At 42.9% G+C, this 27,814-nt stretch overlaps 1 protein-coding gene and 1 long non-coding RNA gene across 2 annotated transcripts in view; one reads left to right on the top strand and one right to left on the bottom strand.

Annotated features, from left to right (window-relative positions):
• The window catches only part of LOC143769959 (sorbin and SH3 domain-containing protein 1-like), a 272,947-nt gene extending 253,657 nt beyond the window's left edge, over nt 1-19,290 (bottom strand). Inside the window, exon 1 of the mRNA XM_077259068.1 lies at nt 19,154-19,290. The gene's annotated coding sequence lies outside the window, so the exon portion shown is untranslated. The remainder of the gene's footprint in view (nt 1-19,153) is intronic.
• Nucleotides 19,291-19,354: 64 nt separating this feature from the next.
• Nucleotides 19,355-27,814, top strand: part of LOC143769960 (uncharacterized) — a 166,463-nt gene continuing 158,003 nt past the window's right edge. The window contains exon 1 of the long non-coding RNA XR_013214513.1: nt 19,355-19,482. This is a non-coding gene — a long non-coding RNA (uncharacterized LOC143769960). The remainder of the gene's footprint in view (nt 19,483-27,814) is intronic.

Genomic DNA, 27,814 nt, shown 5'->3' on the forward strand with positions numbered 1-27,814 from the left:
TTCTGCCCCTGCTCTTAGAGTATGTGTACATGGTGTACCTATATAGTTATTGAAGCAAAAGACACTCAAAGTGGTATTCCCATCTCTAAGACCCTATCCCAACATGTCGTAGGTGTAACAGTAAGAATATTAGCAAATAACTCCAGTTAGAAATGTTTTCTAGTTTTTCTGATTTGCTTTGTCTCTTTCCTCATGTGCAGGCATTGCACAACCTTAGGTATCCATTGTTAACACCACTAATATCGTTACAGCTAGGCAGCTAGTGGATGTAACCATAGATACCTAAGGTCCTGCAATGCCTGCACATGAGGAGATAGATATAGCAAATCAGAAAAACTATACTACATTTCTAACTGGAGGTATTTGCTAATATTATTATTATTACACCTACTACATATTGGGATAGAGTCTCGAAGATGGGAACACTCCTTGAAAAAGGAAAAATGTCAGCGGCGTTTTCCTAATAGGTCTTTGTAGACCATTTTTTTTGTTTTTGCCACTTTATTTTTTCAAATTCTGCATATAACATATTGGCTTCCAATCGGAAGCCACCTGAAGAATGGTCAGGTCACTTTTATAGCCACTTGACAGCTTTCAAAGCTTGCAGTGGTTCAAGGGACTGGAGCTGTATATAAATGATTGGCCCCTCCATGAAGCACCTAGCGTGTGTACTTGGTTCGAACTGTCATTCTGTGCTGACAGAGTCCCATTAAAAGAAGTTACAAATGATGGAACATGTGAACAGCAAATCGTTTCACTAGGGATGAATGGATTCGCTTGTTTACATGGATTTTCCAAGGAAATTCAATTTGCAGAGAAATTGTTCTTTGAGAACTGAATGTCTCTCCAGATCCCACATCATAATATACATAAGCTGTAGAAGATAAGAAAAACTAGTTGCATCTCTGCACGTAAAGTCACGTTTTCACAACTTGCAACATAACCTTGTGCACACATGCGCAGAAACATCCTGGGCCTCATCAGAGCTAGAATTCCTGGTCTACCTGGTCTAGGGTGAAGAGGCTCGGGGATTCAACACTTGGTTTCAGTGATTAGAAGATGCACCAAGGACCAGATGGGGGATGGTGAAGACACTGAAGAGTGAAGGGGATGAAAAAAATAGTAGTAAAGTGAATATTTTTTTATTTGTTAACCTTTTGATGGACCTTTATGGACCTTTATGGTTCAGCAAACTTTATAAGATGATATTTCATTAAAATAATGTGGGCATAATAATATTGGTCACAGAGAAGGACAGGACCACATTTAATGAAAAGAGCAACCAAATTGTCACTAGTAATTACAGACAGGCACATTGTCCTCTATGCAAAGCTTGCACCAGAAAGGTCTGTTAGTCACACAATGTGGCAGTATAACAATTACTAATTGCTAAATGGAATTCTCTGCATTCTAAGACAGTCGGATGTATTAATGAATACGGCATATATAGAAAGTTCACTCACCCACCCTCACGTCAGCTATAATAGGAAATTTATTCCAGAAATGCCTGACGCTTCTAACTGTTCATTGAAGATTCCCATATGTGGTTAAGAATATTTTGGAAAACTGTGGGACAAGACTGCAGGGACATCCCCTGGAGAATAATTAACTTGACAAATAGAAAATTAATCATCTAGCTGTCCTTGTCCTGTGTAACACTTTTAGACTTTGATGTGCCTTCCCCTTTCAGTGGGCGATATTGCTTTCTATAAAACAGTGTACCAGACAAGGTTCTGTATGCGGAAAGCATCAGAAAGATATTCATGTAGTTTCATCTAGAGAAACCATTATATTGAATATCTTATAACACAACCAAACTACAAAAATTCTCTGCGGTCCAATCTCTGTGCCGTTAATTAGCCATGCAACATAACTCAAGGTGTAAGTAGGACCAAAGTATCCTCCAAAAACCAGAGACACCTCTCTTCAGACCGTCATTTTTGGGGGCTTTGCCCAAGTCAATGTAGAGCAGAATACCGATTGCCTTGTTAAAAGTGAAGGACTGATTTACAGGTTGGTGTAATCTGACTCATAAGAAACAACTTTCTCTATAAGACAGGGGGGGACCTCAGGCCCCAGGGCCATTTACAACCCTCGATGACCTTTTATCAGGCCCCCAAGCATATTCTCAGGGACCGCTTTCTTGGGCAGGGAGCTGTATTTTGAATGCCACAAGCTTATTAATTTCTTCTTGCTCTGTTAGCACACAGTGTTCACAACTGAACACTGAAGGACATGCAATGAAAGTCCTGAAAGCAGTGCCAGAGTCAGGATGTACTTTGTGGGCAGAGTTTGTACGGCCCCCAAAGGATGGTATAAATATCCAAATGGCCCTTGGCAGAAAAAAAGATTCCCCACCCCTGCTATAAGAGAAGTAGGTTGCACTTTTTTTCCCTAGTAGTCTCCACAAGTAGAAATGTTGTCCCTACTAAACCCACATAAAAGCTCTCTTGTCCAAACATCCAATAATCTGTAGGAGTTGAGCAACAATATTCTCAGGACCAAAGTCCAGCAACCATGTCTGTAGCCTGTGGCCGCCAGACCAGCGCCCTATCAACGTCCTTATTCCCACAGGCATTTTTGACGCCTCTTCTGATTAGCAGGTGCAAGATCAATGTTGCAGCACAATGCCCATTAATCAGAAGAGATGCTGGAGATGCCAGCAGATTGGAGGTGGTTCTCGCGGCTGTGGTTGGTCAGCCATGGCCTACCAATGTAACTGCTGGACCAAAGTCCTGCGCGTCTTTTCGCTAAACTGCATTCTCACACTGATGAGAGGCAAGAATTTAAAAAATGATCCGCAGACCAGAATCCTATTTTATTTTTAGAAAAGTTTTTGGTTTTGGTTATATTTTCTAAACTCATTTTACAAAGTTTGTTAAAGAGGTTGTCTGACGTTGGGGTATTGATCGCTATGAACATTCTCCAATGCCGGGAACGGGCGGTCATGTGACCACAAGTATGCGATTTGCATATTTCAAGCCACATTTCGACCAAACGTGTACGGCCTCGCTCAATGCACTTGCATTGAATTTAGGTTGTGTCCATCTAGTTAGCACATGAGCTCTTAATATGCAATTCACATACTTGCAATCACACGTGCGCAGCTCCCAATGCCGGAGAATCCGGAGGATTTAGAAGTATACAGTTACAGAGTGACTGCAAACTTGTACTTTACGGCCAGACAACCCCTTTAAAACGATAAGACATTGCCTTTTAAAAAAGGTAGATGCCTCCAACTAGTGGAATTAGGCCACATTCATTATTTGATCAGTATTTTACCTCAGTATCTGTGAGCCAAAACCAGGAGTGGAACAATCAGATGAAAAGTCTAATAGAAACATGTCACCACTTCTGTATTTATCACCCACTCCTGGTTTTTACTTACAAATGCTAAGGTAAAAAAAACTCACCAAATACTGAACGTGTGAATATGCCCTTAAAGAGACAGTTAATTTGCATACCTAGGGAGCATTGCCTGGTCTATAAAACTCTATGTTTACTGGGGGTCTCCACAAAAACACTAAATTTCTTCCTACACCTAAAGTCTATGGGGCCAATGCAACAAGCAGTTTACGCCAGTTCACTTCTTGAAATGTTGCAACTTTCTTTTTTGTACAATTCGTAGTTAATCAAAAATGTTGTGCCTTTTTTGCTTTTGCACACCAGTCCTAGGGAGAGGATGTAGCCAAGTGCACCCAACAAATTCATCATAAATTCTGCCACGAAAGGGGCAGAAATTATGACAAATGTAAACAAGTCTCCGACTGACGTACCTTTCTTGCGATTGGGCACGATAGCTAAATTATGCCCAAAATTCATTAAAGGGAATCTGTCACCTCATTTTTCGCATATAAGCTGCGGCCACCGCCATCAGGGGCTTATCTATAGCATTCTGTAATCCTGTACATAAGCCCCGATGTAACCTGAAAGATAAGAAAAACCAGTTAGATTATACTCACTCGGGGCGGTCCGGGTCCGATGGGCGTCACCGGTCCAGCGCCTCCCATCTTCATGTGATGACATCCTCTTCCTTGCTTCTGTCGCGGCTCCCGCACAGGCATAATTCTCTGCCCTGTTGAGGGCAGATCGAAGTACTGCAGTGTGCAGGCAGCGGGAAAGGTCAGAGAGGCCCAGCGCCTGTGCACTGCAGTACTATGCTCTGCCCTCAACAGGGAAAATCAGTACACCTGCGCAGGAGCCGTGACACGAAGCAAGGAAGACGACATCATCGCATGAAGATGGGAGGCGCTGGACCTTGACCGCCCCTGGGTGAGTATAATCTAACTTGTTTTTCTCATCTCTCAGGATACATCAGGGGCTTATCTATAGCATTACAGAATGCTGTAGATAAGCCTCTGATGGCGGTGGCCGCAACTTATATGCGAAAAATGAGGTGACAGATTCCCTTTAAGGCACTCATTTTAATGAATTTGGCGCATCTTACTGCAGCACAAATTGATGAACTGAGGCCTATATTTGGTTCTCCAAAAGCTACGAGTCTCCAGATATCCTTTATACAGCATCTTAGAAAATACTGGTGGATTTCACCACGACACACCCCAACATCGTGCCATGGGACAATGAACAGCTTTTTGTAAACCAGTGCAAAGATCCTGAGATTCCTGGATCAATCAAGCAGCCCATCACACACTCAAACTCTTTTCTCCACTGTACACATCAAAGCTTTGTCAATACTGCCCAGTGAACGTGCCATAACCAGATACAGGCTTTTATCTTGGAAAGGATTTCCCCTAAATAATTACCCATCTGTTTTCCTTGACCAGTGTTAAAGTCTAAAATCGCTTGAGGGTCTCATACTGGTGAGGGGCCTCATGCTATTGTGTTCAGTAGGGACCGTGCACTAACACAATCTCAGTGTGAAATGATAACAATATCACCCTTTTCCTCTAAACACAAAAACTTAAAAGAAATCTTCAGGATGTTAGAAACATGTGGGAAAGAGAACAAAAAAGACGTGACATCACTGTCCCCAGTACATGCACGGCGGGAGTGGGACTAAACCAATTCATTTCCTGCTCTAGGTCATTGGGTCTATGTAAAGAAAAGGTTTTCCAGGAAAATACTACAATGCAAATTACAGCAAAAGCCATTACATAAATGTCAGAGTTCATATAAAGCCAAAAAATGCTACTCACAGAAGTACAACCTACACACTTTGGTGTAACTGCAGCATCATTGGCCCCGTTACTGGGGTCATCATGGCTCTGATGCCAATTGGACCATCATGGTCCTCCTGCTACAACACTCACGTGGTTATAAGTTTTTAGCGTAAAGTGAATTTCTCTGAAGTTTGAGACAGTCCGAGATAAAGTCATAGCACCACTGCAGCTATTGCTAAATGATGTTCACACAATTAGTATAAGGCCTCATTCAGACATATGATTTTCACATATGAGTGCTGTGTTTTTCACAAACAGCATTCATACATGTGATAGTCTATGGTGTCATTCCCATATCTGGAATTTTATGCGGAATGATTGGACTGCTGAATATCGCTTAGACATTTTGATCCAAGGGTCGGATCAAAACCGGTAATGGGTCTGTGAAAAAAATTAGGACACACTCTGATGCTATCCGAATGTGGTCTGATTTTCACAAACTGCAAGTAAGAAGAAAGTAGAGAAACTATTTTTTATTATTTTTCTACAAGCAAGCTGAAATCTGATGACACTAGGACTTCACTCTGATCAAGGTCTGATCAAAGTATAATCCTAAAAAAAGAAGAAAAAAAAACACAGGAAAAAAAAAAAAAAAAAAAGTCGGTCCGTTTTTTTCTAATGTGGAAAAATCAAGATGCATAAATGAAGAGTTAGGGATATTTTTTTCTGTTGTGTATTTTCAGGAGGAAAAAACCCCCCAAAAACGCGAGTGTTAGGGTGCGTGTCCACGGTCCGTAATCACGGCCGCCCCCTTCAGTACACGCGGTGATTCACTGAACACATCCGAAATCTCCGGACCCCATACATAGGGCCCTGTGATTTACCTTGCAGCGACGGAGCGTCGCCGCAAGGTAAACAGACTTGCTGCGATCTAAAAAGACGCGCTGCATGTCTGTAAAGGCAGAGCCGCTGGATGCGTGTTACCACGCATAGTGGAGACGGGATTTCATAAAATCCCCTCCACTATGCTATAACATCTGGACGCTGCGGGTTGAACGCTGAGGCTGTACACAGCGTTCAATCCGCAGCTAATCCGGATGTAATACTGAACGTGAACACATACCCTTACAGTTCTTGGAAAGTGGGTGAGATTTGTGTAAAGGTTATGCCCATTGAGCCAAATTTTTACTCTACAGAAATTGACCTGCAGTGTGATTTTGGCATCAGCATGTCAATTCCACTAGCGGTAGCCACCTTTTGGGGTGCTACGCCAGATGACCTGGCCTCCACAGTCACCAGACCTGAACCCAATCGAGATGGTTTGGGGTGAGCTGGACCACAGAGTGAAGGCAAAAGGGCCAACAAGTGCTAAGCATCTCTGGGAACTCCTTCAAGATGGTTGGAAGACCATTCCCGGTGACTACCTCTTGAAGCTCATCAAGAGAATGCCAAGAGTGTGCAAAGCTGTCATCAAAGCAAAAGGTGGCTACTTTGAAGAACCTAGAATATAAGACATATTTTCAGTTGTTTCACACTTTTTTGTTACGTATATAATTCCACATGTGTTCATTCATAGTTTTGATGCCTTCAGTGTGAATTTACAATTCATAGTCATGAAAATACAGAAAAATCTTTAAATGAGAAGGTGTGTCCAAACTTTTGGTCTGTACTGTACATCCTACATCTCTATTCAAAATTTATGGTGCAGACTTCAAGTCTTCTGGCTGGAAGAAGAAATCAAGACATTGGACCTCCATTCTGATAATTGTGATCATACCCTCACCATATAATGACTTATTGCCTACTCAGTGGATAGGTGATTATTTCTTTATTATATGGTCAGCTACTTACTGGATCCAGGTACTAGAGCTCATAACGGGCTGACACCGGAGTAAATTCTGAAAATATGACAACACTGATCAGAGCTTTAACCCTAGAACAAGGAGGTGCTTTAACCAACTTATGCAACTTCTGGACAAGCATCATGAAATGTACAGAAATCAGCAGCTAAGAACAAGTTAAACAAGGTTATGGATTAGTCAAATATCAACTCTATTGTGGTTCATTGACAAAATGCAATGATCCTTTATGCTTCTGTTGGCACCAAGTCATTCAGATCCAGGAGAATCTGTAGTGGCGAGATGATGGTCTGTGCACAGCAGATTTTATTTGGTGGAGTAGTAATTATTTTCAGAAGTAAAAATCAGCTAATAGCTTTCTTTGCGGTCACACAGACAGAAAGCTCTACTGACCCTATTTATAGACTTAATGATTTCACATTATAGAATAAATCTAACATGAAAATTGACTTACGGTAATTTGTACACAAACCTTAGTCATTGATGGAAAACATAACTGTAGTTATTACAGGCAATCATCAGGTAGTGTGCACACTGTGACCTAATGAACGCACAGCCCCTATTATGTACACACAACTTAATTAGTAGCAATTAACATCTTTATACTCTCCATGATCAAGGAATGAACATATACCATGCAATATACTTTTTTTCCCTATTATAATGAGTCCCTATGGTGGATAGGTTCCTATGGTGGATAGGTCCCTATGGTGGATGCTTAGGCCTTCTTCCCAATTGTCGTCAATGAGGGACACATACAGTATCTCGTGAGCGTATGCACCAGTGGGCAGAAACGTGGTTGGCACATAGTGACTCCACTGGCAGCGGCTTAGGCTAAGAACATAGAAGCTTTCAGCTACTGTGCGTTGGGGAGTGGATCATTCGGTCAACAGCCCTTGTACATTTGAGCCATTGTTGGCCATGATAACTTATAGAGGTTGTCCACTACCTTATCACTGATGACATCCTTATGGATAGGCCGTTCTCAGTGGCGGCAACCAGAAACGCTCAATTGCGGAGCTGCTCTGTGCAGCAGTTTTTGGTAGGGCAAGAGACACAAGTAACTACTGTTTAGACCCCAAAATAAAAAAAGTTTCCACACATTGCAAAAAGAGTACAAAGGTTATTTTAAAGAAGATCTCATCCCAGAGATAGATGGGATATTGCTCCACTACGATGAGACCATGTTAAGGTCCCCCATGCTACAAGTGACTGGTAGCATCACTGCGCAGGGAAACACGGATACGGGCTACAGGGCTAAACCACTGCTTGGGACCCTTTAATATTAAGGCCAGTGTGAGTCCCATTGATATGACATCACTTTCTTTGAGGGATAACCCCTTGTGACTCACGATTATATCTGTGGTAGTGGTTTTGTTATAAATTAAATCTGTAAAGAGACCAGACCAGCCATAAGGAGCACAGCATTGAAGCCAATAATGGAGACGTGAGCAGCGTCTTAGCTCTTCCATCATTACTTTCTGGTTTGTTGTAATTATTCCTAAATCAGCCATATACTATTGTGTCTTTCTTTTGCTAGGTCTTGCCTAAACTCACATGTAAAGCGCCATGGAATAAATGGCGCTATAACAATAAATAATAATAATAATAATAACTAGTGTAGAAAGGAGTGTGCGATTGACATGGCTCTATCAATGGCCACATTTATATCTGAACCCGTATTTGGAAGTTGTGGCTTGTCTAATACCCTGTAATGATGGTATGTGACACAAATGTAATCTAATCTTTCCTCATGGGTGCTTGGCCTGTTTGATATATACGCATTCTTTAGGAGTGGCTTTTTTAGGTTTGCACTAGTACACGCATTATCTGAACTCCGGTCAAGTACGTGCTAAATTCCAGCCTCCTTCTGCCTAGAAAAAGTAGTATTCCTTTATATATTACACTTACATACCTATGTACACAAATAAGGCCCCCCCTACTCAAAAAAATAGCAACAAAAGAAGAACAGTGAAGATGCATGTATCAGACTGTGGTGCATAAAGTATCTCCGGTCTCGTGGTTTGCATTCGTCAGTGTTTGCAGAGATGTAATAAACTAAATATGTCAACGTACATAAAAACTTGGTCTGACCACATGCCTCCATTTTTTGCGTTAAAAGGAAGCTTCTAGTAGGTTGTCTTGTATCAGACGTCTGTATACCTCCTACATTTGTATCCGTACATTGGATCCACTTGGCAGCCATTAGGCCAATAGTATGATTTTTCCCTGTGAAGTAGTCGGTCACCCACCCTTCCCTAAACCAATAACCTGCTTCTCCTTGCTCTTTTTTGTTGAAATATATCCCTTTTCATGTGTATTATATTCCCTTCTCTATCCAAAAATCAATAAGGATAATTAGATGAAATTAGTCGCTCTCCACCATTACTTACCATGACAGCAGATGTAACCAAGGCTAGCAACTATTGGGTTTGGCAAGGTTATACTACCCATATAAAGTATTAGGGCTGATTTCAAAACTGCCAATTCTGTTATTTTATTGATTGCTATTGTACCTTATTAAATGAGAACAAAACCTATAGTATAAAGTGTCAAAAAGACAGTACGGATGTGAAAATTAATGGGTTAATCTTGCTTTGCTCACTTCAGTATCGAGAAGTGAGTGAGGTATCTTACATCTGTCCAAGTGATAGAATTAAATGGAGACGCATCCTGGCAAGTATCAGTAGACGTGAGAAGTCCAAACTGCCAATCTCCCTTCTCAATGCGGATGTGTGGGAAGCAGAACTAACTCTTTAAAGAAGCACTCCTCCTCCCATCAACATTTTTATCCTGTTAATACATTGCAATCCAGGGCTGTGGAGTCGGTAAGCCAAACCACAAACTCAGACCCTAATGCCAGGACTCCGACTCCACAGCACTGCCTCACTACTGAACATGTAGAAGTGCAGATATACAAAAAAGGTTGCACTCTATCGTGCCAAAGCATGTCTAATAGGAAATTCATGAAATATGAATAGCAAAATGGCTTTTGAACATTAGGAAAATATTTAAGAGACGCTTTGCACAGAATTTGATTTAATCAAATAGTGTGAGCCCATCAACCATCGTCAAATGTGAACACTTACTGAAGGCCTTCGGTAAGTGTTCACATTTGGACAGGGAGGTCAGGGACCCATCAGTTTAATGAGACCACCTTGACGATGGTTGATGGGCTCACACTATTTGATTAAATCAAATTCTGTGCAAAGCGTCTCTTAAATATTTTCCTAATGTTCAAAAGCCATTTTGCTATTCATATTTCATGAATTTCCTATTAGACATGCTTTGGCACGATAGAGTGCAACCTTTTTTGTATATTTGTGTATGGAGGTAGCTGCTCCTGGTATGCACCTATTCACACTAGTTTGGATGTGCCAGTCTTTTTTCTGTCATTTCCATGTAGAAGTGCAGCACAGATTCATCTCAGCTAAAAGCTGTCATCCTCAGATCAGGATCAAAACATACATTTATAGGACATTTCATAACTATTCAAAATGATGAAAAAAATTACAGCACTTCCTGCACTGAACTATTGTACCCAATTTATTATATATTTTAGGAATCAGAGTCGGTGCATTTTATACCAACTCTAACTCCGGTTCCATCAAAATGATCACCAACTTCACAGCCTGTTGCAATCATCATATGATATGGCACTGTGTACTTATATTTATGTATTTTGCCCTTCTACCCAGCCAATTCTTCTGTGTTCCATTAAGTCTATGACATTACAAACTGACTAGCTGAATCCTTCTAAGCTCTATGTAGAAACAGGAGATACATTTTTACTGTACGAGTCATAAGTCACTGCAAAATTCCTTGGGGGGGGGGAGCAAAAGGTTCAGGAGTTGAAGAGGGGAGTGGTAAATCCAGGGACAAGAGTATTTTTGTTTCTAAATAGAACAGAGAAGAATTAGTTGGGTAGAAAGTCAAAATGAGCAATTGTAAGTACACAGTGCGATATGATATGATGATTGCAATACATTAAGAGGATAAAAACTTTGAAGGAAGTGCTTTTTTAATAAATTATAAGCGTCACTGTTTGGTGGCCCTTAGCATAGGAAGTCCAACATCTCTTCCTCTGAAGCACCTAGCACATCTGTTCTTTACATGGACAACATATTAGTTCTGAAAATTTGTCCTGTGTTGATGTTTGCAGGAGAACTGAACACTTACTACTACGTTCCAACTTACAAGTTATTTGATTACTGGGAGTCAGGATTGCACCGATCTTGTTGCCAATTTTCCTAGACGTGTGACCACTACAACCCCTGACCGGCTAGAGTGCTTACTTGGGAGGCAATTAAGATCTGCATTGAAGGAGTATTTTTTTTTCTTTTAGTTTTATATCTTTTTATATTTTTCACTCAAAATTTTGCTGCAGAAGTATTGCATTTTTTTTTAACTCACCCTACTTGTGTCAATAGAGCAAATCTAGAAAATACCCCAAAATAAATACTCCAGTGAAATTGCGGCATACCCTCTACATCTGAGCAAGACCTTATAGGAGCTTTCCAGGTTCAGAATATCATAACCATAGGCTCTCTGCCCATCAGATGCCTAAAACATGCCATGTCACTTGGTGAGCACTGACGCATCATCTGCTCTCTGTATCCACGTGCTGCTTACCTAGAGAGGCTGTGTTGTGTATACTTCAGCGAAACAACGCTGCAAAACCCAGATTAGCTGCTACTCTGTAGAAGGTCTGCAGGTAACAGAGAAAAGAGGCAGCAGTGATTTCCGGGCTCCGTGGATCGGCAGGGGTGCCAAAAGTCGAACCGCTACCTAGCAGATATTTTGTTGGATAGATCATTGATATTTTAAACTTGGCCATCTCCGATCAAACAAATAAAATATTGTCTATATTTTTAATTAAAATGTGATAACTGCTTTCTGTTAATACTTAGGCCTCTTTTACAATTGCAAACGGCTGTCATGCATAAAATGTGAAGAGTAAGTGAAGTACTGTTTTCTGTGAATTATCCCAAACATATGACAATCTTGTGATGGAAAGGAGAATCCAACATGTACAAGACAGATTTAATAAATTCCAAAGACAAGAAATGAAATCACTAGATGACCTTGCTGCCATACATGCTGATCTGCTATTCATACCACGTAAATCTTGTTAACTCCCTATTACTCTAATACCAGATGCTACACCAGTCATTGATAGGAGCAGAACACATGCACATGGTGGGGGAGCAAGTGGCATTAGCAGATCAAAGAAGACAGCTCACCAGGTGGGAGGACGACAAAATATATCCTTGGAGTCTTCACAACTGTATGCAGACTGGGACTGGCCCACAGGAGAACAGGAGAAGCCCCTGGTGGGCCCCACTCCACTTATAGGAGACATAGTTGGCACATTACATTTGATTCACAACGTACAGACTAGGGCAGCATCTCATTCATTTAACAAACTAACCCATTTACTATTATATAGAAACATCAGCAAACTCGTGAAAGAGGGTACTGTGATATTTGTATGTAGCTCAACAGTGAGCCCCCCAGAGTCAGTGTTACTGGTAACCCCTTGGCAATCCAGTCTGGAACTGACTTAACACCAGGATGAAAACCACAAAAAACAAAACCGGAGCCTGCCAGGGATCTGACGGTAGACCACTATTTACATGAGAAAGTTCCTCTATTATTCAGTCATATTGGCCCAACACTGGTGCTGTGTGTGGACACACTGTCTTAGGCCTCATTCACACGTATGTTTTATGTGTTTTTCACCAATAGAACATGTACCCATTATAATCTAAGGAGCTGTTCATGGTTATTTTGTCTTCTAGTGATGATGGAATGTGCTCGGATAAGGTGTTATCCATGCTCGTGAGCTAACCAAGTGTCTTTGACGTAATCAAAAAATATGTTCGAGTCTGCGCAGCTGATCAACAGCCGCAGCACATGCTGGGATAGCCTAACAGGCAGAAGAGGAGTAGAATAGGGCTAGGTTGAAGGGAAGGTGGCAGTAGATGAGTATATTAAACACACATTACACAACATACGGTACACACAGTGGGTACGGAAAGTACACAGCCTCTACTAGGTAAGCACGCAACCATTTGGTAAATTCAAAAAAGTTCATTTTGTCCCCATTAATGTACACTCTGCACCCCATTTTAACTGAAAAGAAACAAATGTAGACATTTTTGCTAATTTAATAAAAAAAGAAAAACTGAAATATGACATGGTCATAATCAGGCCCTTTGCTCAGACACTCATATTTAAGTCACATTCTGTCCATTTCCTTGTGACCCTCCTTGAGATGGTTCTACTCCTTCATTGGAGTCCAGCTGTGTTTAATTAAACTGATAGGACACTTGATTTGGAAAGGCGCACACCTGTCTATATAAGACTTCACAGCTCACAGTGCATGTCAGACCAAATGAGAATCATGAGGTCAAAGGAACTGGCCAAGGAGCTCAAAGACAGAATTATAGCAAGGCACAGATCTGGTCAAGGTTACAACAGAATTTCTGAGTACTCAAGGTTCCTAAGAGCATAGTGGCCTCCATAATCCTTAAATGGAAGAAGTTTGGCACCACCAGAAGTCTTCCTAGACCTGGCTGTCCAGCCAAACTGAGCAATCGTGGGAGAAGAGCCTTGGTGAGAGAGGTAAAGAAGAACCCCAAGATAACTGTGGCTGAGCTCTAGAGATGCAGTAGGGAGATGAGAGAAAGTTCCACAAAATCAACTATCACTGCAGGCCTCCACCAGTCGGGCCTTTAGGGCAGAGTGGCCCAATGAAAGCCTCTCCTCAGTGTACGACACATGAAAGCCCGCATAGAGTTTGCTAAAAAACACATGAAGGACTCGCAGACTATGAGAAATAAGATTCTCTGGTCTGATGAGACGAAGATAGAATTATCACCAAAAAGGTCTATGTATGTGTGGAGAAAACCAAGCACTGCTCATCACCTGCCCAATACAATCCCAACAGTGAAACATGGTGGTGGCAGCATTATGCTATGGGGGGTGTTTTTAGCTGCAGGGACAGGATGACTGGTTGTCATTGAAGGAAACATGAATGCGGCCAAGTACAGAGATATCCTGGATGAAAACCTCTTCCAGAGTGCTCTGAACCTCAGACTTGGCTGAAGGTTCACCTTCCAACAAGACAATGACCCTAAGCACACAGTTAAAACAAAGGAGTGGCTTCAGAACAACTCTGTGACCATTCTTGACTGGCCCAGCCAGAGCCCAGACCTAAATCCAATTGAGCATCTCTGGAGAGAACTGAAAATGGCTGTCCACCAAAGTTCACCATCCAACCTGACGGAACTGGAGAGGATCTGCAAGGAAGAATGGCAGAGGATCCCCAAATCCAGGTGTGAAATACTTGTTGCATCATTCCCAAGGAGACTCATGGCTGTACTAGCTCAAAAGTGTGCAATACTCAATACTGAACTGCAGCAGAAAAAAACTGTGATTTTACAACATGACAGCAAGCAGCTCAGCAACGGACATCACTGGAATCAGGGTCTCTGCCTCTACGTGCTGCTCTCAGGTGGGGTAGCAAATACCTGGTGCAAGATTCCCTTAAATACTTGAGGTTTTCGCGTCTGTTTTAATGAAGAGTCTGTTAATGAATTAGGTGCCTCTTACTCTAAGGCTACTTTCACACTAGCGTCGGGAACAACCCGTCGCTGTGCGTCGGGCCGAGGTTCCCGACGCTAGCGTGGTCTCCACCGCACAACGGGGGCAGCGGATGCATTTTTCCCACGCATCCGCTGCCCCATTGTGAGGTGCGGGGAAGTGCGGGGAGGTGGGGGCGGAGTTCTGGCCGAGCATGCGCGGTCGGAAAAAGCGGACCGTCGGGAGCAAAAAACGTTACATGTAACGTTTTTTTCTCCTGACGGTCCGCTACCACACGCCCAAGCGTCGCAAAACGGACGCAACGTTTGGCAATGCGTCGCAAATGCGTCGCTAATGTTAGTCTATGACGAAAAAACGTATCCAGGAAGAACTTTTGCTGGATGCGTATTTTCGGCAAAACGATGCATTTGCGACGTATTGCAGTTAACGCTAGTGTGAAAGTAGCCTAAGAAGCGTATGCAACTTACAGCTTCCATGCATCTCTGTCAGAATGTACATTTCTGGCGTTATGCAACTAAAGTGGCCATCAGTTTGCTACATTCTAAGCTGCTTTACGTCAGCATTTTGATGAACTGGGCAATATGTGTTGTACCTTTTCTCTTGGAAAGAAATACTTTATAGAGAAAAGTATATACAGTGGCATGTAAAAGTTTGGACACCCCTGGTCAAAATTACTGCTATTGTGAACAGTTAAGCAAGTTGAAGATTAAATGATTTCTAGAAGGCCTAAAGTTAAAGATGACACATTTCCTTTGTATTTTAGGCAAAAAAAAAAAAAAAAAAACACACACACTCTCTCTCTCTCTATATATTTTTTTCCCTTCATCTTTTTTCATGAGATTCCTGTGTCTTCTTGCATGCACTGCTATTTTGAGGTGTAGCCACAAAAAATTTTTTCATTTCAATGGTGTTCAGATCTGGGGACTGTGAGGGCCATTGTAAAACCTTCAACGTGCATCTCTTGAGGTCGTCTATTGTGGATTTTGACGTGTGTTTAGGATCATTATCCATTTGTAGAAGCCATCCTCAGCTTTTTTTTTTTCCAGAAGGTGTTGTTATGTTTACATCAAGAATGTATTAAATTTAATTGAATCCATTCTTCCCTCTACCAGTGAAATGTTCCCCGTGCCATAATAAAGATTATTATTATTATTGTCTGCAACACAACCCCAAAGCACCATACTTAATGGATGTTCTTTTCCTGATATTTTGTGCCCTTTTTTCTCCACATATACCTTTGATCATTGTGGCCAAAGAGTTCTATTTTAACCTTATCGGTCCAGAGGACTTTCTTTTCTAAAATGCATTAGGCGTGGTTTAGATGTTCTTTTACATACTTCTGATGTTGAATTTAATGGTGAGGATGCAGGCGAGGTTTTCTTCTGATGACTCCTCCATGAAGGCCATATTTGTGCAGGTATCTCTGAACAGTAGACTAATATATCATAACTCCACAGTCTGCTAAATCTTTCTGAAGGTTTTTTTTGCCGTCAAGCGGGGATTCTGATTTGCCTCTCTAGGAATCCTGCAAGCATCTTTCACTTCTTTACTTGGTCTTCCACACTTTATCTTGACCTCCACTGTTCCTGTTAGCTGCAATTTCTTAGTTATATTTCAGAATGAGGAAAGGGCAACTTGAAAACGCTTTGCTATCTTTTTATAGCCTTCTCCTGCTTTGTGGGCCTCCACCATTTTCAGAGTGCTAGGCAGCTGCTTAGAAGAACCCATGGCTGCTGTTTTTTGGCACAAGGTTAGAGGAGGCTTGATTTCTATAAAGCTGGGAAACTTGCATCTTCTGGCCTTTCCTAAAAATGATAGTTAACAATCCATAGCCCGAACAGGCTAATTAAGGTCTGAAATCTTGGTAAAAAGTTAAATGAGCACACAACTCTCCAAGGGTGCCCGAACCTTTTCGTTGGCCCATTTTCCTTTTTGTAATTTTTAAAATGTAAAAAAAAAATGCCTAAAATACAAAGGAAATGTGTCATCTTTATCTTTAGGCCTTTTATGGACCATTTCATCTTCAACTTGTTTAACTATTCACAATAGCAATAATTTTGACCAGGGGAGGCCCAGACTTTTACATGCCACTGTATTTCTTTATTTTACTCACCTATATAGCGCCATTAATTCCACAGCGCTTTACAGACATCAGTATCACTATCCCCATTGGGGCTCACAATCTAAATTCCCCATCAGAATGTCTTTGGAGTATTTCAGGAAACTGGAGCACCTGCAGGAAAAACAAACTCCTTGCTGATGTGGTCCTTGGTGAGATTTGAACCCAGGGCCCCAGCCCTGCAAAGCATTAGTGCTAACCACTGAGCCACCATGCTGCCACATATTTATTGACAATCAGGTATGTTTCTGTAAAGTCAGCCAAAGCCAACACTGATTGGACAATATTAGGGCAGGTACAGGTGACCGTATATTCACCATCTAAGAGAAGAGGGTCGATTATGTAAATCACACTCTGATAAAACTTCGATCAGAGCGAGATCAAAGCATAATGAGATTCTCTTGGATGAGAAGATGGAGAAAAATAAAAGTCTCCATTTTCTCATTTAGTCAGTCCATGGAATTCAGACTGCACTCAGACATCATCCAAGAGTAGTTCGATGGTTTTCAAGGACTCATTGACTTGCAGGGCAGAAAATTGCATCCCACATGGGCATGTAGCGATTTTCCGCTTGGACCTACATGACATGTGTACGGCCCTATAGAATAATATTGGTCCAAATGTGACCTGAGGTGTTGTTGAATAGCACTTGGATGGAAAATATGGCCATGTTCACAAGACCTTAAACTGTGTAGTGACACACACCTCTTTAAAAGTCACACTTGGGTCGATATTATTAAGAACCTTATAAATTCACAGTGCCTACAATGTCCTAGAATAGCAAAATAATAGATGGCTAATCCAAAGTTGCATTGATCATTCTAGCATTGTGTGGCTCAGAATCTGGCAGATTTTTCCATCCTGCAGTTAAACAAAAAATGAACAAGTCCTCTAACCCGCAATCGCTTGGTGTCCCATCCACAACTGTTGTGTCTTCTCCCTCACAGTGGGTCACTGAAGTGGTGGTGGGGTGGGTCATAAGAAGGACCTCACCGGTTGGGGAGAGATGTTGTGCATGTAGCAGAACTGGTGCTGACTCTCATCATGGGCCACATCCTCTGCTGCTAGGAAATGAACTACAATATAGAATTGCAACGCTAAATTAGTTTTAGGGAACCTTAAAAAGGCCAAAACAAAGAGTTTTCCTTTAATCTTCATTATAAAACAGCATGACACACCATAACGCAATGTCTGATCCTATGTAATGAAGATCAGAAGATGTAATCCTCCATGCGTCATTCATCTACACATGTTCTTGAGTTACAGCATTGCATTCCCGGCTCTCTGCCTAATAAGGTTCTGAGATCTACAGTACTTTTTATGGAAAAGTTTCTAAACTTGGACTATTTTTCCAACTAGAAAAAAAAAAGTGCAAGTCCCTCAGCTCCAGTAGTTAAGACCTGCTGTAATACTTCACTCCAAGTATATTCCAAACTACAGAAGAGATCTGTCCTCGTTCCAATAAATACAATTTCCATAATTGTCCTTCGGGGCGTTAAACCTCGTTGTTTAAACAAAGGTACATTGTTTTGAATGTGCTCATTTTTTCCCCCTATTGCCAACACTACATTAATACCTGACAGCTAATTATTAACCTCCATCGCCTCAATGAGATGTGTACATATGGCCAGAAGGCTCGTGTTTATCGTCTGTTTATTATATTTTGGGGTAAAGCTGACTTGCGGCTCCTACATTACAGGAGAAAACAAACGGCAAATGGTAGCGCCATAGATGTTTTTAGGCAACTTTCCAAAAGGATCTATGGGGATTTGAGCTATTTGCTGAGTTTAGCAAATGTCACACAGTTCAGCCGTAAAAGTCAGTGAGAGAGCATTAACCTCAGCCATTGTATATGCATAGGGGGTAAAAAACAAAACAAAAACAAAACACATTTCATATTGCTCAATCCCACAAATACAAAATAAACAACAACATTATGCATGTAAATATTTTTTTTTCACCCCACAATTACAAATATATATCACATTTTTTTATTCAAATTTTAGCTTCATCAAGTTTTTTTTTGTGCACACTGACTGGTTTTCCTTCTAGCATAATACATCATGTAAAAAAAGAAAACAACAAATTAACCAGATGGGCTGCAAACCCGCACATTTCCAATAAAAGAACGCATAACGCACACACAAAAACAGAGGTGTATAAAACATCATATAAATGTATACCGTCCATAACAAGCCCAATTCACAGTACATGCAAGTTAGCACAGCAATGAATGATCCCAAAAGTCAGAAGTCCACAATGGATACCACATGTTTTTCCAACATATGTAAAGCAGCAATTGACAGGCTGAGAAACTAGATCCTGAACTTTGTAAAGAAATGAACAGTTTGCACAGCAGCGATACACAGGGACCAACCAGAGCAAACATGAAGCAAACTCAGTCCAGGCTAATGAAAGACACAGCTACAAGCCAGGGCACTTACTTTATCCTTTTCAGGAGCGCATTTATAAATCCAGAGGTTGTAATAGGATCCCTAGCAGGATGTCAGCTCGGTGAGGTCCCTTACTATGGCACAGCCAGGCATTTGTTCATTTAAACCCAGACAAACAGGCTGACACACAACCATACTGAGATTCCAGCCCTCCCAGATCACCCGGCACAGCCCCTTCATTAGAATACAGGCTGGAAAAAAAACTTACTGGGATTCCTGATGGATGGAGAAAAGGAAAAAGGAAAGTTGTTTTCTGGACTGTTCAGCGTAACCTCCAGGAACTCTGCTGACACTAGAGCTTTCGCACTTTGGACCTACAGGTAGAAGCAATGCGAGTGCAAAGTCCTACAATGTGCTTTTTTATTTATATTATTTATTCAACATAGCAATATTTTTCATTCTAGAGACACTTGTCAGGACACCGGGATAAATATTTGAAACAAGATCATTTTTTTGTTTCAAATATATTTTGTGCTCGTTAATGGAATTGTATATGGAGTTGTATATTGGATATGTGCACACTGAATCTTTAAGACACTGGTTGAACCGCCAAATTTTCCAAGACTTAGGCTAGTTTCACACTAGGGTTTTGCTGAGCTGCGGAGGGCTGCGGACTTCCTCCGTGAAGCCCCGCCCACGGCCGCACCTCCGCCGCTCAGCTCCGCCTACGTCCGCATGCGGCTTGCGTACCTATCTTTAACATTGGGTACACAGGTCGGGCGGATGTATGCGGATGCCTCCACATGCGTCGTTTTGATGATGCATAGAAAAAAAGAAATTCCAACCCGCTGCGTTCACGCGGGTCGCCGCATCGTCACAACGACGCATGCGGAGGCATCCGCACGACCTGCGTACCTAATGTTAAAGATAGGTACGCAGGCCCCATGTGGACGTAGGCGGAGCCGAGTGGTGGAGGTGTGGCCGTGGGCGGGGCTTCACGGAGGAAGTCCGCAGCTCAGCAAAACGCTAGTGTGAAACAAGCCTAAGCCACGTCAGGTAGAAAGGGGGCAGTCTTTTTCCTGAAGTGTCTTTATAGGCAGATGAATTGAGGCCTTAGTTTGGGATTCAAAAACTGCATCAAAAGGCCTGGACAGAACCTGAACTGTGTAAAACACCCTAAGATCTCAATCACACATTAGTTTTTTTGTTTATTAGAAAAAATGTATTAATTTATATTGTTATCTTTTTTGTGTCCATTTTTCATCGATGCCAGAAATTATGGGTGTGCAAGTCCCACCATCAACCACAAGAAGTCCTCCGCTCACCGCCGCACCTCCTCCGGTCAGCTCCGCATACGTCGGTATGCTGCATGCATACCCTATCTTTACCATTAGGTACGCATGCGATGCCGATGTATGTGGATGCCTCTGCATGCGTCGTTTTGACGGTGCGGCGTCCGCACCGAATTGCAACTCGTTGCATTCGGTGCAACTCGTTGCATTCTGTGCAGGTCGCCGCACCGTCAAAACGACGCATGCAGAGGCATCCGCATACATTCACATGGCCAGCGTACCCAATGCTGAAGATAGGTACGCAGGACGCTTGCTGATGTAGGCGGAGCTGAATGGAAGAGGTGCATCAGTGGGCGGGGCTTAATGGAGGAACTACGCAGCCCTCCGCAGCACCTACATCCGCAAATGTGAAACCAGCCTGAAACGTGTATTTTGATGAAATCGATTCACTGTAAATGTTGTTAGATTTCATTGAGGAAATTGAAATTCTGCACTGCAGGTCAATTTACTTTGCAGACATTCATACATCATATGGTGGAATTTTTGTAAAAGTCTCATAACCAATGCTGGTATTGTAATATGCTGGATTTATGATTTTCCACCTACAAATCTGTGGGAGAAAATGTACAGCATATTTGCTTTATATTACAGTTGCAAAATTTGGGATGAGTTTTTTTTTATTTTTTTTTTATTTAAATCATGGGGATAAAACATGGAAGGTAAATTGATCAACAATTCAGGGTGGAAATTGGCAGCATGTCAAATTATGTTCTAGATAACAGTTGCAGGTTTCACTTTTTGCATTTCTCAGATTTTGGGTAGATTTTGCAACAGATGATTAGTGTGCAGATACCGTAAGGCCATGCTTGTATTGCAACACCAGACCTGACCGCTGGGTCTCCTGACCTGGGCATATATTAAAATCCTCCCCTGCCCAATTAAAAAAAATGTCCCCAACTCAACAGACAATCTAAGCAATGCGTCTAGTCGCTTACATTTGAAACAATCCCTGAAAACATTTTGTTTTTACTTTTAAACCATTGAATGTAAGTGTATGTGTCCACTTTCAGGATGGCCGGCAGTTTGGACGGAGCGGCAAACCCGCTCCGCCCTAAGCTCCGCTCCCTTCTGTGACGCGATGATGCCGGATGTGTTCATTGCACACATCCGGCATCATCGCACCCCACACATAGGGCCCTGTGATTTACCTTGCGGCGGCGCAGCGTCGCCGCAAGGTACACGGACATGCTGCGATTTTAAAAGACGCGCAGCATGTCCGGAATTGCAGGGCCGCCTGGTGCGTGTTACCATGCATAGTGGAGACGGGATTTAATAAAATCCCCTCCACTATGCTGTAACATCTGGACGCTGCGTGTTTGACGCTGCGGCTCTGTGCAGCGTTCCCTGAACGTGGAGACATACTATTAGGCTACTTTCACACTTGCGTCGATACGGGACCATCGCAATGCGTCGGGCCAATGTACCGACGCAACCTGTGAAATTTCAGTTTTACAACGCATCCGCTGCCCATTTTGCTGTCCGGGGAGGAGGGGGCCGAGTTTCGGCCGCGCATGCGCGGTCGAAAATGGCGGATGCGACGCATAAAAAAAGGTACATGGAATGTTTTTTTGTGCCGACGGTCCACCAAAACACGACGCATCTGTCGCACGACGGATGTGATGTGTGGCAATCCGTCGCTAATGCAAGTCTATGGAGAAAAAACGCATCCTGCGGGCAACTTTGCAGGATGCGTTTTTTCTCCAAAACGATGCATTGCGATGGACGTTACCCGACGTTAGTGTGAAAGTAGCCTAACCCACTAAGTCACAATCCAACAGCAGCCATGAAAGCAGTCCATAATACATGAGCAGGACACAAAATAGACAGACACCATCCCAAAATAGCTGTATTCTTCTCACAGGGAAGTAAGGAATTCCCCTGGCTGCTCTTCCATCTGATTGTTATACTCCCAGAGCTAAATGACATCAGGTTATAGAAATGTCAGGAAATTTAACTGCACATTCAGAAACTCGAAAGTTGTGTGGTAAGGTTTGATCCACACTGTTCCCCCCTTTCAAATATCTGTGTTCAGATCAATTTTTGTTTTTAGTTTTGCCAGCTTGCCACAAACTAAACTTAGAAGGGAATGCATCATCATCAGAAAAAAAGTGACACCATTTAAAAAATGTAAAGTATTCAGGTTTACATTTTTTAAAATATGTTTTTTAAATAGTATGAGATATAAAAAATTATTTAAAAATGTTTTGCTATTTTCAACTTTTAAACACTAGGGGGAGCAGCTGCTGCTATGAAAACGGAGTGCAATTCTAGCTCGCATTACGACTGCTGTAAATGTGACAGGATCTGCTTGCACGTTACTCATGTCACTCCTCTTCTACTGTTCTGGGCATTTGTAAAAGGAGGGGCGAGGATAAAGTGTGGGATCAGAGTGCAGAGCATTTTTTTTCGGTAACTGCAATGTGGCATTGACAGACCTGTTCTATCTAACTGAGACAAAAATTGAAATGGCGCCCACTAAGCACAAATCAGTGAATAAATGCAATTACTACATTTTTTTTGCCATTTTTTTGGGGGGGGGTTTGGGGTGGGGGAGTCTGTTTTTGGCGTTCATTGCATAGAAAAAATGACTTGGGAACCTGATTCTGCTGGCCAGCAATATTACAGAGATGCTAAACTTGCACTGATTTTTTTTCTGTAATGTTAATAAAAAAATCAGAGGTTAGAAAAATAAAAAAAATGTTTTGTGTCACCATTTTCCAAGTCCCATAACGCTTTCATTTTACTGTTGATGGAGATGTATTAGGGCATGATTTTTTGTGTGGAGCGCTATTGTTTTTATTTATACATATAATTTTGGGGTGCATATGATATTGTGATTGCATTTTATTGCATTTTATTTAAGGAGGTGCAGTGACCGAAAACCACAATTTTGATTATGGCATTTATTTAAGGGCTGTCCCACACGTCCAGATAATTCCGGTACCGGAATAAATCGGTACCGGAGTTATCCTTGTCCGTGTGCCTGGGAACTCACGGAGGCCATACGTGAGGCACACGTGTGCCGCCCGTATGGCGAGTGGGTACCACACGGAGCGTGTGGTACCCACTCTGCATGGTGCTGAAGCTGCGATTCATATCCTCTCTGCAGTAGCGTTTGCTGCAGAGAAAATATGAAGAATAGTGTTAAAAATAAAGATTTAGGTGTCCGCCGCCCCCCCACCCCCTGTGCGCCCCCCCGCTGGTCAGAAAATACTTACCCGGGTCCCCCGTCGGCTGTCGCTCCTTCCTGGTCTGGCCGCGGCTTCTCCTGCATGCGGTCACGTGGGCCCGATCATTTACAGTCATGAATATGTGGCTCCACCTCCCATAGGGGCGGAGCCGACTATTCATGATTGTAAATGATCGGCCCCACGTGACCGCATACAGTAGGAGGCGCGGCCAGACCAGGAAGGACCGAGGGAGCGGGTAAGTATTTTCTGACCAGCGGGGGGGCGCACAGGGGGTGGGGGGGGCGGCGGACACATGGATCTTTATTTTTAACACTATTCTTCATATTTTCTCTATAGCAAACGCTGCTACAGGGAAGATATGAATACCGGCTTCAGCACCATGTGGGGGGGACAGCGCTTACTGTAGCGCTGTCTCCTGCACGCACACGGACCCCAGACGGAGAATGTCCGTGTGAGGTCCGTGTTTTACGCGGACCCATTGACTCTATTGGGTCCGTGTAAAACGTGCGCTCCCACGAACACTGACATGTCTCCGTGTTTGGCACACGGAGACACGGTCCGCAAAAAATCAATGACATCTGCACAGATGCATTGATTTTTATGGGTCTACGTGTGTCAGTGTCTCCGGTACGTGAGGAAACTGTCACCTCACGTACCGGAGCCACTGACGTGTGAAACCGGCCTTAGGGCTGTCCCACACGTCCAGATAATTCCGGTACCGGAATAAATCGGTACCGGAGTTATCCGTGTCCGTGTGCCTGGGAACTCACGGAGGCCATACTTGCGGCACACGTGTGCCGCCCGTATGGCGAGTGGGTACCACACGGAGCGTGTGGTACCCACTCTGCATGGTGCTGAAGCTGCTGAAGCTGCGATTCATATCCTCTCTGCAGTAATGTTTGCTGCAGAGAAAATATGAAGAATAGTGTTAAAAATAAAGATTTAGGTGTCCGCCGCCCCCCCACCCCCTGTGCGCCCCCCCGCTGGTCAGAAAATACTTACCCGGGTCCCCCGTCGGCTTTCGCTCCTTCCTGGTCTGGCCACGGCTTCTCCTGCATGCGGTCACGTGGGGCCGATCATTTACAGTCATGAATATGTGGCTCCACCCCCCATAGGGGCGGAGCCGACTATTCATGATTGTAAATGATCGGCCCCACGTGACCGCATACAGTAGGAGGCGCGGCCAGACCAGGAAGGAGCGAGGGAGCGGGTAAGTATTTTCTGACCAGCGGGGGGGCGCACAGGGGGTGGGGGGGCGGCGGACACATGGATCTTTATTTTTAACACTATTCTTCATATTTTCTCTATAGCAAACGCTGCTACAGGGAAGATATGAATACCGGCTTCAGCACCATGTGGGGGGGACAGCGCTTACTGTAGCGCTGTCTCCGGCACGCACACGGACCCCAGACGGAGAATGTCCGTGTGAGGTCCGTGTTTTACGCGGACCCATTGACTGTATTGGGTCCGTGTAAAACGTGCGCTCCCACGAACACTGACATGTCTCCGTGTTTGGCACACGGAGACACGGTCCGCAAAAAATCAATGACATCTGAACAGATGCATTGATTTTTATGTGTCTACGTGTGTCAGTGTCTCCGGTACGTGAGGAAACTGTCACCTCACGTACCGGAGCCACTGACGTGTGAAACCGGCCTTAGGGATTAATTTTATATTTTGACAGAACAGACTTCTACAGATGTGGCGATACTAGATATGTTTATTTTATTTATTTAATTCCTTTATTTTAATGGGGCAGAGAGGTGGTGATTCTAACTTTATTTTTTACATATACTTTTTTTTTTACTATGTAGAGTGCAGCAGTTAAATCTTCACTGCTGCTGCACTCTGCACACTGACTGTGCTGCGGATGTGACTATTGCCAGCAGTGAGGAAAGGTTGGTAGCCTGGCATTAGCAGTACAATGTCAGGCTGCCCGTCGTGTTCTCACCTCCGCTGCCTTCGCTGGTGCCCAGGAATACTGTCGCCACTCACTGCTGCAATTAGCGATGACAGGGGGATATTGCAGCTCAGTGAATAGCGCTGGGCTACACTAAAATGGTGCCTACATCTGTGAACTGAGCATGTAGTGCCCAATGGGGTGAACACCATGGGGCTGCCTTATTGATAGTGTGTAAGTGTCGTGTTCCGTGCACCCAGTGGCTGAGGAAAACATTTTAAAAAATATATTTTAATACAGAATATTTTATATTATTTTAAAAATAAATGTTACTCATTAATTATGAATAAAACAAATACAAATTGTGATATTTCACATTAAATTGTGGGAATTCCTATTAACCCAATTCCGGGGATGTCACATAATGAAAAATGTATGTTACTATGAGGAAGAGCACAGGAATGACAAAACCATGATAAAAATCCCCTTATTACCTTCGTTCAGGGTCATTGGACACTGACTGCCCTGTAGTTGTCCTTCATGGTTTTCACTGGCAATTAGCCCTTTGTTTGCCATACAAGTATTTATGGTGTCTGTTATCTGGTCTCAGCAGTTGGGGTCTGGATTGTGTCCCTCACATGTCCTCTCTGTGATGTTTGCCAGGACTCTTTGTGTAAAACATTGCGGCTCTTCTAATGTTTTTCCAATCACTGTCAGTGAAGGTCTATAAATGTGAGCCATCACTGACGGAGTGACTACAAGTGTTTGCCTCTAATCTGATGAATTGTCATAGATTTTCTTCCTGGCTCTGATTTCTTCACACACGTTTCTATCACGGATTACTGTCTGGATACTCTCTGTGATTTTGCGTCCTGCAAGGAGAACACAATGCTATTTTGACTAGTATACTGGCGTTGATGGGATGTCCAGAGAAAACAAGTCAATGGGGTTAAATTGGTTGAAAAATGAGTTAGCACTTAAGAAAACACAAACATACAAAAGAGATACAGTCATACCTGAATCCATGTAAGAAAGCCATACATTGTACAAAAGGCCCAAGGGTATGTTTCCACAAGATGTTTTTGACCGTGCAGTCAAAACCGCAACATTCACTGCTTTATTGCAAATGTTAAAAGTTTTTGGCCTCATATTTTTACAGGTGAAACACATTCATTTAAAGGGGAACCTGTCATGGGGTTACCGTAACAGTGTGGAGCAAGAAGACCGCAGCGTCTGATTGCTCCTACTGCGGCACTGAAAAGAAGCACTTCTTCGTTTTAAATTTCTTTTCCCAGAACAGGGGTTAATTGGCCATGTTGGAAATCCCTGTGCTCACAGCTGAGCTCAGTTAGCCACTCCCTTCCTCTTCATGATCTGGGCTCTGTTACAAATCCTTGTCAGAGCAAGCATTTGCTGCATGGCTAAAGGAAGGAGAGGAGTTCATAGGAGAAGGAGAGTTGGAGGAGTTACCCGTGACTGTTGCTTGGTTTGTATGTGTGCTAACTCCCTATCCTTCTCTATTTTGGTTTATTCCCCTACCTCCATGCCCCTGGTGCATTCCTCTGGTATATGTGAGTGAATATTTTGTTAACCCTTGTTTGCGTTGCCTTGTTTGTCAGGTTGCACAGTAGCACCCCTCTTCCCTGGGTGGGGTAATAGAACAGACGGGGAGCTAACTCAGGAGATAAGGCAAGGGTGGAGGCCCCGGCATCTTGACCTTCAGAAATATCCTGGGGAGTAGCGGGAGCTAGTTTGCCCCCTAGTGTTAGGGACAGAGAAGGAGCCCCTGGTCCTGGGTCACCCGACTGCTGTGTCGTGACAGAACCTGTCATGTCAAAAAATGATATTAACCTGAAGATATGAGGGTAATTTGTAGGTTAATATTGTTCTATAGCCATGTGACTCCACCCTGACAGCCCAGCTCCCGAGAGAAAATTAACTTCATTCCTCCCGGCAGCCTCTGGCTTTCAGTAATAGAGGTTATGGAGACACGGGGGATCAGCGGGTCCCACTCAAGTCTTTTTTTTCTATCCATTTGTTAGGGATCACGTATGCAAGTATAATTTATGTAGTTACACACGTGGTCAAAATTGTTGCTACTCCTCGTTTAATGACAGGAAAACCCACAATGGTCACAGAAATAACTTGAATCTGACAAAAGTACATGAACAAATGAAAGTCAGACATTGCTTTTCAACCATGCTTCCACAGAGACTCCTTGGGAACTATACACTTCCGGATTTAGAATTCTGATCACTTGTCCCCACTT

Source organism: Ranitomeya variabilis, chromosome 4, assembly GCF_051348905.1.
Source record: "Ranitomeya variabilis isolate aRanVar5 chromosome 4, aRanVar5.hap1, whole genome shotgun sequence".
Lineage (NCBI taxonomy): Eukaryota > Metazoa > Chordata > Amphibia > Anura > Dendrobatidae > Ranitomeya > Ranitomeya variabilis.